This window comes from Scylla paramamosain, chromosome 23 (assembly GCF_035594125.1).
Source record: "Scylla paramamosain isolate STU-SP2022 chromosome 23, ASM3559412v1, whole genome shotgun sequence".
Taxonomy (NCBI): Eukaryota; Metazoa; Arthropoda; class Malacostraca; order Decapoda; family Portunidae; genus Scylla; species Scylla paramamosain.
In genome coordinates this window covers 13,703,443-13,718,028 of record NC_087173.1, presented here as the reverse complement: position 1 = coordinate 13,718,028, position 14,586 = coordinate 13,703,443, and the positions used below count along the sequence as shown (strand labels likewise).

The 14,586-nt window shown below is 40.6% G+C and overlaps 1 protein-coding gene across 2 annotated transcripts in view; it reads right to left on the bottom strand.

Annotated features, from left to right (window-relative positions):
- Positions 1-14,586, bottom strand: part of LOC135112249 (Y+L amino acid transporter 2-like) — a 168,078-nt gene that overhangs the window by 79,032 nt on the left and 74,460 nt on the right. The window lies entirely within an intron of this gene.

Here is a 14,586-nt window from a genome sequence, read left to right as displayed (position 1 = left end):
CGGGGAAAAATCATAAACCTAGAAACTGTCAGAAGACTGTTTAAATACTAATATTTTTTTTTCTCTCTGTGTTATTCTGAATACAATGATGTACTTTGTAGCTCCATGTGATCTCTGAAAAGGTTAGTTATGGCTTATCAAGGATCTCGCTGTGTGATCCGTCAACCAGAAACAGCCCAGGGAAGACACACACACACACACACACACACACACACACACACACACACACACACACACACACACACACACACACACACACACACACACACACACACACATATAATAATAGGGAACGATCTGAGATCCTTCGCTATTATCAGGCTGTCCGTGTCCTTCGCTCTTATCAGGTCCCTTGGCTCTTATCAGGGTGCTTTCCACACGGCGGGTCGCACGGGTTACCAAGTGTCGCCCTCAGAATGGGAGAATAGCTTAGTTACCGCTAAATATACAGAGCTAGTGGCAACACTACGGGTGGAAACAGATGCCAGACACTTCCACGCGCCATCTGACTCGAGAAACCGCGCTTGGAGCTCAAAATTGAGGCGCGAAAATTCTTGATTACGGGAACGATCGCCGTCGCTACGGACGCACTGATGCAATCGTTCATATATGATCACCGGAATGAAAGGGTTAAATAGCAGAGGTAGTGCCTTACTGCTTATATTTAAAGGGATGGAAAATATAATTACAAGCATGACTACAAACTAGCAAAATGTACAAAAGAGTTAAGTGCACAGACATTACACAGTCTCAAGAGATGGCTGGATAAATTGATGGATGATGATGACAGATGGCCTGGCCTGGTGGCGGAGAGCTGTCAGAAATATCGATCTCATATGTACATTGAAAAACATATCTAGAGAAAAAGATGTTATGTGGTAAGCAGTAGTTGTGTTCTTCTTCATTAATATTGTGTGAGTTTTAAATGTGACAATGAAGCCACGTGTTGGGAAGTCCAGTTAGCAAGAATCAGCTTGAAGTTGAGATCCTAGATCTCTATTTCAGCACTTCATCCACCATCCGAACTCCATTCCAAAACTGAAATTACAATGCGCTTTAACTCCTGCATAAATGTAAGGTGGAAGTGTTGAGCCAAGGCACTGCAGGATGAAGGAGAGATAGAGCAATGAGTTATGAGCAAAGACGTGAGATAAGTCGCTGTCTTCAATTTAAAACCTATCGGCGGATGAATATTATGTCTTTTCAACAACAAAAGCCCTTTACGGTATATATTTAGGAAACTTTACGTAATAATTTCCTTCTTCTACAGCTTTATTTCCTATATATACGAAAATAGAATCGGCATGTGGGAATTATACACATGCTGCATCCAGCTTTATTTCACGGTTTCATTTTCCAATACGCCAATAGGGGGAGATAAACGTGCGGTGGCAAATTATGTTAGGGAGAGTGTATGGGTGTTGCAGTGTGATAAGGCCACCATTAATACTCATGTACACTCACACACACACACACACACACACACACACACACACACAAATGCATCCATCCATCCCTTTTCCTTTCCCCCCTCTTCACACACACACACACACACACACACACACACACACACACATCCCATCGCCTCTCACGCGTGTTTTACAGAAAAGACACACAATTCAAAGCCATTTTATTCACCTGTGTAGTTACTTTCAACGATATTCACACTAACACATATACAGACAAGCTCTTCAACAGTGCTTCCATCAGTCAGTGCGCCTCCCTTCCTTCATGACCGCCTTTGTGATTTGCAGGGATCAATGAATGTTTTTTTTTTGTCTGAGTTTTTATCGGTATCCTTTTGTGCGATTCAGACACCCGTATTAGCATTACGTTGTGAGCTGGACTGGAAGGCTAATTCACTCAGACTGTATGGGCAAGTGATGCTTTTAGCGGTTCACGGGATTTGGTTTCACTGCAATGATTAAATCGGTGGTTTGTTTCGGGTTCATTAGGTTCATTCCTTTTTCAATTGTTTGTACTTGAAGTCTTATCCGGTAGATAGAATTTGGTGAGAGAGAGAGAGAGAGAGAGAGAGAGAATATAGGCAGGCAGGGAGACACAGACAGACGAATAGATTGACAGATAGATAGTTAAACAGACAGACAGACAAACAGACAGACAGACAGGCAGACAGACAGGCAAAGTCGGTGATCTGCTTGTCCCCAGTGGTCTCATTTTTATATCTATGGCATGAATTGTGATAATCTAGCACGACCTTTCGTTGTCAGTTATGAAAAGCGTTACATAATATTATCAGAGGCTGAGAGAGTGCTAATTTAATTGTCGTTATTGTGTTATTACAGTTACGTTGTTATATCAGGTAATGAGTGGTGAAAAAATAGCACAGGATGGTACATGATATATATATTTCTGTAACGTCCTCATTGTCGAATCGTTACAGAAATAAAGATCTGCTGCTTAATCCTGCATTTTCTCACCACAAAAATCTACTCACCACACTTAATAAATCATAACATAACTGTGATATTTTGAGTCCACATGAAGCTTCCTTATAAGACCCAAACCAAACACACACACACACACACACACACACACACACACACACACACACACACACACACACACACACACACACACACACAAAAAAAAAAAAAAAAACTTTCCCCTTTCCCAGTTCCCAAGCAAACGCAGAATCTCTACTTGGAATTGTCGAAAAAATATTCCCCACGAAGATAAGAGGCGGCAGAACAGGTCCGCATGAAAAAGGAAGAACATGAATTTCTTTGAGACATAGTTTGCTCGCCACATCGGGATTAGATAGTTCCCAAGTGCCGGCCCCCGATATCAGGAAGAATGGGAGCAGAGAGGAGAAGGAGGAGGAGGAGGAGGAGGAGGAGGAGGAGGAGGAGAAAACAAAAGGGAAAAAAAAAGAAAAAAGAAATAACGGAAGAAAAAAAATAAGAAACAAGAAAAGAATGTGGACACAGTTATAATTTACATACAAAAAAAGAGAGAGAGAGAGAGAGAGAGAGAGAGAGAGAGAGAGAGAGAGAGAGAGAGAGAGAGAGAGAGAGAGAGAGAGAGAGAGAGAGAGAGAATCTAAAAATAGTCAAAATAACCGCAGAAAGTAAATCATCTTTTCTAGACATTGATACGGAATAGCTGCAATTGATTCACCAGGAAAGAGACATCAAAAGACCTGAAAAGAACCGACCAACATATTCACTATCTCTGCTACACAAGTATTTCACAAACTATTCTCTAATAGGATTACTGCAACGCTTGATCTCTCTCCTTCCTGCGACTCCCGTTAAGGGTCGCCACACCAGACCACCAGTCACCATTTCACTGTCTTCTTCGTTTTATATTGCAATAATTCAACACAGCACACGAGATTCAGGAGGCGTTGTGCAGCTCACGAAATCCATGTGAAATATTTCGAATAAATAAATCCACAATGCATGGCTTTAGCTGAGCAAGAAAAATATCCTCAACCATATATACACCTTCGGAGTGACTGAAACACTGGGGAGAATTGAGGTTAGGGGACATGTGAATGTACTGGAAGACTCATGCGAGGTACAAAGTAGTATGTCGAATAAATGAATCCACAATGCATGACTTCCACTGATCAAAAAATGCCCGCGATTCTGTAAAAACCTTAGCAGTTATTGAAGCAATGAGAAGAAGAATAGAGGAGACATGTCAAAGTATTGCAAGTTTGATACAGGAGGAGGACACACACACACACACACACACACATCCACACACCACCGCGACCTGCTTCCCCGCGAGGCACCGCCGCCGCGACGAGCCCTACGTGCATGTGCCAAGCTGGTCGCCATGAGAGCCGGCACTGACCGTTACAAGCACATCGCCGTGCCACTCTAGTCAGGCTGTTTAATAACCACTGATGTTACTTCTACTCTTGTTTGTCATTCTAATTAACTTCATCTTTTCACATTGTTTTAATTTCTCTGTTCTTAATTTTACCCTTTTACCTTTCATTTTTATAGTCTACCTCATAATTTGCCTCTGGTTTGGTGATAGTCTCATTGGTTTTAAGGTTTTATTTATACCAACAATGTATATTATCAGCTGCTGGCTGCATATATATATATATATATATATATATATATATATATATATATATATATATATATATATATATATATATATATATATATATATATATATATATATATATGATGGGCACCGGCCAAGGGCAACAAAACTTATATATATATATAATATATATATATATATATATATATATATATATATATATATATATATATATATATATATATATATATATATATATATATATATATATATATGATGGGCACCGGCCAAGGGCAACAAAACTTCAATTTAAAAAAAAGGGCCCACTGAGTCGAAAGCGTTATTAAAAAAATTACAGGATAAGTGTGTTGAAACCTCCCTCTTGAAAGAGTTCAAGTCATAGGAAGGTGGAAATACAGAAGCAGGCAGGGAATTCCAGAGTTTATCAGAGAAAGGGATGAATGAATGAGAATACTGGTTAACTTTTGCATTAAAGAGGTGGACAGAAAAGGGGTGAGTGAATGAAGAAAGTCTTGTGCAGTGAGGTTGAGGGAGGAGGGAAGGTTAGCAAGAGCACTTGGCATGAAAATAGCTGTAGAAGATAGCAAGATATGCAACACTGCGGCGATAAGAAAGAGGCTGAAAACAGTCAGTTAGAGGAGAGGAGTTGGCAAGACGAAAAGCTTTTGACTCCACCCTGTCTAAAAGAGCCGTATGAGTGGGACCGCCCCTCCCCCCCACATACATGTGAAGTATACTCCTTACATGGACGGATAGGGACCTGTATAGAGTTAGCAGTTGTGGGGTGGGGGGTGAGAAAACTGGCGGAGACGACTCAGAAAGCCTAACTTCATAGAAGTTGTTTTAGCTAGAGGTGAGATGTTAAGTTTCCAGTTTAGATTACAAAGATAGACCGAGGATGTTCAGTATAGAAGAGGGGGACAGTTGAGTGTCATTGAAGAAGAGGGGATAGTTATCTGGAAGGTTGTGTCGAGTTAATAGATGGAGAGAAAAAAAAAAGTCATTGAACAATACTAAGTTTGTTCTGCCCCAATCAGAAATTTTAGAGTCAGAGTCAGAAGTCAGGCGTTCTGTGGCTTCCTTGCATCTGTCAATAGCATCTACCAATCAACTGTTGATTATTAATAATGATGATATTAATAATAATAATAATAATAATAATAATAATAATAATGATTATTATTATTATTATTATTATTATTATTATTATTATTATTATTATTATTATTACACACAAAAAAAAATGTAACAAAGCTACACTAAATGTACTTGCAAAACTAAAACCGTAACATTAGAGAAGAACGGAGCAGGTAAGTGCAAAGTAGTTCACCTGCGTCCACGTCTCCCTCTCTTCGTTATCCAGGTGATAATGTACGTCAATCACCTGCATTATGTATTGATTTCAGGCAAACACGGTCTTTTTTACTTAACCCCCCCTTAACTTTACCATGGCCACTATGTTGTTCTCTTCCGGGATTAACGAAATCCGTCATCCTGCACTGCTTTTGTCTTAACACCCAATATGAATTAATATATATATATATATATATATATATATATATATATATATATATATATATATATATATATATATATATATATATATATATATATATATATATATATATATATATATATATATATATATATATATATATATATATATATATATAAACCATTGGGGACTATCCTCTCAAAGTCTGGGTTCTTATCTCGACTATTTTTAAGTCTGTATTGAAAGTTGTTTGTATTTTCGAAGTTGGTCTCATTGTTCTTGCGATAATTCATCTGACTGGGCAGTTTTGAGGTTCTCCAGAAAGCTTTTATGATTAAAGTTGTAGCTTAATAAGGATTGTGCACTATCACTGGGAACAGTCACCATACGATCATCACAGAAGCATCTGGCAATGGTCTAAATAGTAGAAAAATGTGTCTATTTCTTTCTGCATCATGACATCAGCTTAATTTACACAGAAAATCATTATACATAATTATTCTCAAAGGTTCACAACAAGATTAGTGACAATGGAGTTAAAAGATGCAATCTAGTTATTCATCTATTAGTTTTCTTTACTTACCCTAATTAAGAACAGGTCATTTTTGGAGGAAGTGGGATTTTTTTTATATCACAATAAGAATAAATCGGTTCTAAAATAATGGAATGTGACTGGAACGGACTCATTAATCCGACAGTTTGTAATGGCATGAATTGTTACATTATAGTTTACTTTCTCTCCTTCTTTCCTCACGTACAGCGTGGGACCCAGGCTGAGGTCACCTGGGTTCCCATATAAATTTTCATCTCTTTCTCCTTCTTCCGTAGCTGCGCTGTAAAAACCACCCTTAGTTCAGCATCGTTTTCACGGTTTAGTATGGGAAGCGAGTTGTAGCCGTACATAAATGAATATTACTCTAGTTAACTTTTGGTGACAATACATGTATACTGTATCATGATGTGTTCTGTTTAGTACCATCATGTATTATGTACTTAATTAACATACGTAACAACAGTATTAGGAAGGGCCGCTGTATTGGCCACCTGGCCACCATGATATATGAAGGTGAAGCTGCCGAGTGGAGTGCCGGTGGGCGAGGTGGGCAGAGAAGGCTCGCGAGAGTTCCAAGCCAGACGTGGTGTCTCTGTACATACTTGTACCTAAGGAACCAAATGAGTGTGAAAGCCACGACGTGTTTGTTATAACACTGACGGACCTTCTGATCCATTGAAGAAACAGACAGTGAGAACGAGAGAGAGAGAGAGAGAGAGAGAGAGAGAGAGAGAGAGAGAGAGAGAGAGAATGACACATAGGAATGACACTGTAACAAGGTAGTGGTGAGTCAATGTGCAGCCTTAAGAGAAGACCAGATAAAATTATGAATAGGGACAACAAACGGCTATGTTTTATTCAGGAAATGGTCTCTTGCAACTTCCACCATTTTCTTGTTCTGAAGAATGGGTTAAGAAAAGGACTTGATGGATAACGTCGCTTTAACTCCCACACCAGCCACAGTGCAGTTGTCAGACACAGTGACATCCTCTAAACTGTTCATCACGTGACAAAAACACCACCATCAGTTTGGCACTAAATTAATGAGCGACCCGTGTCATGAGAACCTGTTTGTCTCACGGCGTCACATCCCGCCCAGCAGTCCATCACCAGCCGGACTGGTTGCTATTAGTGGAGCAACACCTGACCACTGCAGTCCATCACATCACTTGCTACGTTGCCCTTCTGAATTTTACATATTACACTAATATATCACCTGCTATGTTTTCCTTTGTATTTTGTATTTTTGTTTCTATGACATGTACTACACAGTTGGCGACATATTTATACATCCCAACTGTTAATTTTCAAAAGGTGTTTTGATTATATACTCTGTTGTTTCTCTGTATTCTGATCACACTGTCGTGTTCACGAGAGTTTCTCCTACTTAATGTCATAACATATTTCAGCATTCAATGATTAACTACTGAAAATACCGAGCATAAGTAAAACATGTTAGACTTTTTTTTAACATCTTCACAGTTCCACTCGTCGTAATACCATTTCCTTTTCTGTTTTGTCAAGTTTTTACCATAGACCTTGATTCTACAGTCACTGCTGAGTCTGATGGTGTCAACCAAGACTGGCTATCCCGTATATGAAGGAAGCTATGGCAAATAATTTGCGCTTTTTGTGCGTTCGAGCTCGATCTACAGTGATGAGGCGATAGTTGCGCGAGTTGCGAGGCACAAGAAACCTTCGCTCACATGCCGATAAATCGAAATATGCAAAATACGGCAAAACGCTCACATGCAGATAAATCGAAATATGCAAAACGGCAAAACGGCGAGTCATAAAATAAGAAAGATGCACCGTCATAAGTTACATACTAAATAGTGTTTCCGAGACTGAAATCAGAATTCTTATATGCGATGGACACCAAAAGGTGCTCCTGGGCAAATCATCGCTGTACCCTCCAGGGGCCAGGCGGAGCGGTGGTTGTAGAGATGTGCCGTAAAAAAATTAGAAGCCCCTCGCTCCGGTCGGAGAATTGGAAGCTTCTCGCTCCGCTCGGGGGAATAAGTTATATTAGAAAATATGTTGTAAACTCATATTTCCATATCATTCTGATACGGTGTTATTTCAACGTTATATTTTATTTTCTCGTGTCTAGTTTTTGAGGGAATATTTTCATAGACGCGCACGCACGCACACACACACACACACACACACACACACACACACACACACACACACACACACACACACACACACACACACACACACACACACACAACGGACAAACCATACTTTATTTTCACCCACCCACACACAAACATGGATGAACAGTATTAATTTTATGGTACTATGTTCTCTCTCTCTCTCTCTCTCTCTCTCTCTCTCTCTCTCTCTCTCTCTCTCTCTCTCTCTCTCTCTCTCTCTCTCTCTCTCTCTCTCTCTCTCTCTCTCTCTCTCTCTCTAAGAACATAAGAACATAAGAAATAAGGGAAGCTGCAAGGAGCGACCAGGCTTACACGTGGCAGTCCCTGTATGAAATATACCTACCTATTTCCATCTGTTATCCCCATCCATAAACTTGTCTAATCTTCTCTCTCTCTCTCTCTCTCTCTCTCTCTCTCTCTCTCTCTCTCTCTCTCTCTCTCTCTCTCTCTCTCTCTCTCTCTCTCTCTCTCTTTTGAGGCACTAAAGTTGTTACACACACACACACACACACACACACACACACACACACACACACACACACACACACACAAATCCACAAAGTTACCACTGGTCCCACTCAGTTTCCCAGCAGCAGGAGGGCTCAACTCAGTTTCCCAGCAGCAGGAGGGCTCAATGCGTAAGAAATGCAGGTTTGTGGCAACTTTTCTTTATATAGCAACAATTACGTCTATTTAAGGAGCTATAACAACAATTACGTCTATTTAAGGAGCTGGTGTCGAGGCTGGCAGTTGTTAGTGGTCAGCTCGTGCATTAGTGGTGTCACTGATACTGTGGGTGATTGAGAGAGTTACCGCTAAGAACTGCCATTAAATTTGAAAGTCAGGGGGACACGGGACTGCAGGTTAAGTTTGGGGACAAAGGTAGAGAGACGAGACTGAGGTGGTTTAGATAGAAAAGAAAAGGCGAGATGGATGTGGTTTGGCGATGTGCTGAGGAGAGATAGAGGAGATGAACCCAACAGGCAAGGGGAAGAGAAGAAAACCAAAGCGAAGGGATGACTTGAAGGAAAACATGGGAGTGATGGGTATAAATTCAAATCAGTTTATTTTCCCACAATGTGATCGTTATGACACTTGTTGGTAGACGTAGAACTGAGGTTACAAATATAATATTAAAAACTAAAAATAAAACATTAATAAAAATTCAAGCAATACTAATAATGAAATGTTACTGAAATCAAATCAAGACCCAGGCATAAAAGGGAACAGCAGAGATAGACACACGTGCTCCGCTCTGGTGGCTCCTCAAAGAAATGGCCCAAAGAAGGAGGTACGAATGATTTCTACGTTGTCTTCTGCAATGTGAGGAAGGAAGAGTTATGTGAGGCAAGTGCATGTATTAATGGTAACGTGTTTTCTTTTTTTATCGCTTATGTGCGAAGAAGGCTGTCCTCAAGAAAAAAAGAACCTGAGAACATAAGGGAAGCTGCAGGAAGCAATAAGGACAATCAAGGACAACAAATAAAAGAAAAGATCCTGTTAATTGCTGACAAAAAAAAAAAATACAAACCGGTTGCTCAGTTTTAGCTCCGCAGGAAGTCTTGATAATCCTTAAGCTTACGACTACTACCACTCCTCAGACTTAGTGAAATGGTTTGGTGGAAGTTTAAAATATAAATCTGAAAGGCACCACTGACAGAAAAAAGAAGTAAGAGTAGTTCAAGTCTTTAAGTCCATCTTGATATATGTCTCAATAAAACCGTGTACGTTTCTTGGTATAAAATAACGTCGTTGAGAGAGAGAGAGAGAGAGAGAGAGAGAGAGAGAGAGAGAGAGAGAGAGAGAGAGAGAGAGAGAGAGAGAGAGAGAGAGAAGAGAGAGAGAGAGAGAGAGAGAGAGATATGAAAATTAATGTACGGGAAGAACACAGCATTTCACATTACAAGCATTGAGATCTACACGGAACTACACAAAACTTCACACATTATGTAATGATAAGAATAAAAAGAAAAAAATATTGAAAGTAAAGTTGCCACACTGACAAATTAGAATTGCGTAATGATAAATAAGATAAATAAGATAAATAAGATAAATAAATAACATAGAAAGAATAATAATTTTTTGCTTCATCAAAATTATGTAATGATGAAAAATATAATGGTAATGAATAAAAAAAAACTTATTACAGGTAAAATTTAACATATCAGATAAAAAAAAAAACACCTAAAAAAAACAGAAAAAAAAAAAAACAGACTGGTAAAAACTAGAATTAAGCCACGTGATAAAAGTATTTGCCCGCCATGATGGATATAAAGAGGGAGGGATATAGGCGAGAGTCTCGGGGTTAGTAACCTGGAAAGGCTTACGTAGAAGTAATGGATTAAAGCTTCATAAAAACAGAGAGATGAAAAGAACATATTAAAAAAAAAAAAAAAAGAAGGTTTCTAAATAGAGTGGATGACTAGAATAGACTCCGAATATGTAGGGATACTTAAAAAGAAATTTGAAAGTACATTGGTAGAGATGATAGCCGGACAAGTTATACATGTTATATACAAAGACTAAGATGGGCATGCTTTTTTCCTTAACTTTGCTTATGTTTTCATGTTGTGCAATAATTGAACACCTGGATAAACAACACCTGCATAGAGAAACATGAGGAAAGAGGTCAACACACGGGAGGTCAGCGCGAGGAGCAGCACACTGGACGAAGGGACATCGATAAACACCGACATGGGCGATGGAGAGCGTCAATAAATACATCGTAAGAAGCAGATGGAGACGCTCCAGAAACACCAGACGACAAGTACAAGGGACAGGAAGCCATTACTGTCGTCCACTGAGGGACTGTCGACCGCGAGTTACTGCCTCCATTATTACCTTGATTTTCCCCTCTATTCTCTCTCTCTCTCTCTCTCTCTCTCTCTCTCTCTCTCTCTCTCTCTCTCTCTCTCTCTCTCTCTCTCTCTCTCTCTCTCTCTCTCAACTTCAAACATTAGATTCGCCACAGTCCCAGCAAGGGCAAATCAATGTTCTGACAAAAAGTAGAGGGGACATTTGCGTCTCAAAATAGTCCTGCATCCGTAATGAGTCAAAGTAATGGGCAGCATATGAATTACTTGTTACTCATACATGACCTTGATTCGTGTGACATCAGCGACTCTCCATCAAGTACCTGTGGCAAAGACTTCACATTCCTTGCACAGAGGAGTGAGAAGAAGCGTGCAAACTCTCTAGACACCACCAGCGATACTTGACCATTCACGGCCGACCATCACTATCGTCTGCTGTTAAGGAAGTGACACATTGTTCTCGTATATCTTGTTTATATTGATCTCATAATGTGCATTCCTCGTCGTTCTTGTAAATTAAGACAAAACTAAACATACGCGGAAGAATAAAAGAAAAATACAGAGGTTAAATGTATATTAAATGCTTGGATGGACTAACAAATAGGTGTACAGAAAGAATATGGAAAATAATGTAACAGCAACTTATCAGTAACCGTTCAGAATATATGTGTGTGTGTGTGTGTGTGTGTGTGTGTGTGTGTGTGTGTGTGTGTGTGTGTGTAAATATCCAAAGAGCAGCGAACACACAATGCTTTCTAACTGCATAAAATCTTTCTCCTTAACTGCACAAACTTTATAGCCTCCAAGTCCACGAGCACTGCCGGTCCATGGTGCGGAAGACTAACACTTCGCGGAGCACACAGGCACATCAGTAACGCTTCCAGAATCCATTACGGCGCATCACGGCATCGATAAAAGTCACAGTAGAAGAATCATGTATATGGCATGAATCAACCCGAAATTTAAATGTACATATAATCCAACAGACTTAATGGTTCAGGGGTGACTTGTGACTTGGAGGACAGCTGAAGGAGTAACTGCTTCCCGCGCCCTCCACGATGGAGTGCGGCCATACTTGTCAATTCCCCCCCCTCTCACCCCCTTATCCATCCTGCCATTTTCTCTTCCTGACTTGATAAGGGAGGATACAAGAAGACATCAGATCTACACGTTGCAGTCTCAGTGAAACGCAAATACCTATATCTACTTTCCCAGCCTCACATTTCCTCCTCCCGACATTTGACATCATAAGGTCATAAGGAAGGGAGGATCCGGGAAGCCATGAGACCTACATGTTGCGGTCCCAGTGAAAGACACATGCCAATGCTCGTTTATGCTGTCTATTTATAATTCTACCTGACCTCGTTCAGCAAAATTGTATTGAAATAATATACACATACAAGAACAAAAAAAAAACAAAAAAATACTAACGGATAAACTTACCACAATTATTGTAAGAATATTTTGTATCGTGACATTTCCATCAATTTTATACAAGCCACAAGCAGGAAATTCCCGAGTACTTGCTTTTTGTTTATCTACTCATCTTATTTATTCATATTTTATTCTATTTTAGTTTTAGAGCGGATATTTTAGGTACAAACGCACTGCAAAGCAAGCAAGAGGTCAATTAATTTCTTCCTGCCGCTCATGTACATAGAAGCCATTCGCCTGGAGGCGGCTGACGTCATTCTCAAGGGTACAAGCAGAGAGAGAGAGAGAGAGAGAGAGAGAGAGAGAGAGAGAGAGAGAGAGAGAGAGAGAGAGAGAGAGAGAGCGCATTGCATCTATTCCAAAATCTCGTTTACTGCAAAGGATCATGAGAACTACGCAAGAAAGAAAAAGAAAAGAAAGAATGATAATATAATGTTACTGTAATATGAAAAAAAAAAAGTACATCAAGTTCGTCACCAGATGAACCTCACGATGTCAAAGCGGCGCTCCTTCCGACAATTGGCGGAGCTTTGCTGGCCATGAGGTAATTACATCCGATTATTTCAGAAGACGCTTCGTGATCCGGCACGGAGTGGAAAAAGCGCGGGACTCGTTAGTGCGTGCTCTGCCTCACTTGAAAGAAAAAGGAGAACAAGCGGAGAAAATGGGATTCCTTGGCGGGCGAGTCTCAGGGTATTGTAGGCAAAACTTTTTATTATTTATTTATACTGCCTTGTTACTTGCTTTTTTCTTTTTTTTTTTTTTTACTGAGTTTCCATACGAGTTAGTGGAGGAAACAGGCGGCTGGAATATTGAAAAAAGCATGAAAAAAAGAATTGACTGGAATTAAATGCAGAGCTTGGAACGAATCAATAACGAGAGGGAGAGAGAAGAGAACAACAAAGGGAGAAACCAACACAACGTACACCACCACCACCACCACCACCTACACTACGAGCACACCCACCACCACCGCCTCGCCATTCCCGAAAAGATCGAGCCTGTCTTCGGTAACCAACTAAGGACATTTTCGCAGTACTGGAAATTGTTGCAGCGTTCTCTCGTCGGCTCCACAATCGTCGCGGCGGGGAGAGGGACGCCATTACCCTCAGCGCCGCGACGAGCTTTTCGGGGGCGCTCTCAGACTGTCTTTGTACTTCCCTTCCCTGCTCGCGGCGGTCACGGGGGCGGTGATCTCTGCTGGCAAGGTGGACAGATTTTTGAAGTTGTATCATTTTTTGTATTATTTTCATTGTTGTTGTTCAACGATGTTTTGTCTTCTTTCTGTACTTTTTTTTTTTCTATTTGTTCGTTTATTCCTTATTTTCATAACTCCTCCATCTTCTACATCTAACTTTTGCTACTGTTGCCATTACCATTACTGTTATGACAGCAACTACGACTACTACCACTACTATTATTGTCGTAGCCAAGCCGAGGGTGTGTTGTCGCCAAAGCACCCAGGCCTTGGCCACCCATTGCCCCAGAGGTCACTGGTTATCGCCGTGACCCCTTGTGAGGCTTACGGCATCCCTGGTCACACGAACAGGACAGTGCCTGCCTTGATGGCACCCGAGGCACCCGAGCGCCGAGTAAAGGTGACTAAGGCCGTGTAGTTAATGGACCTAGCCTATTCGTAATCAATCTTGTGATCAAGTTACCTTACAGTCGCTGACTTCACAAAACACTTCAGTAATGCACGAACTAGAAGGATATAGAAAAACCATATATGTTTGCGTGTAAAGGTGGTTATTGCCCCGCACAACCCCTGGTAATTCACAATGTGTCGGGTCCCCGGCATTGCACCACCTACTCCCTGCACCGTAGCCACGTCACCACATCAATCCTGCACAGCTATGCACCGTATGGATGCAATCCACACATTTTCCCAGAACCATACCCACATCTAACAACACACATAATAATCACAGTCAAATAGAGACATTTATAGTGCTTAACATACCTTCAAAGGCCAACACAGGACCCAGGTGCACCCCACACAACCAACACCACCCTGGTGTCGACACAGCCCTGGCCACGTCACCACTGGCCACCCAGAACGCACTTGATAACACTTCA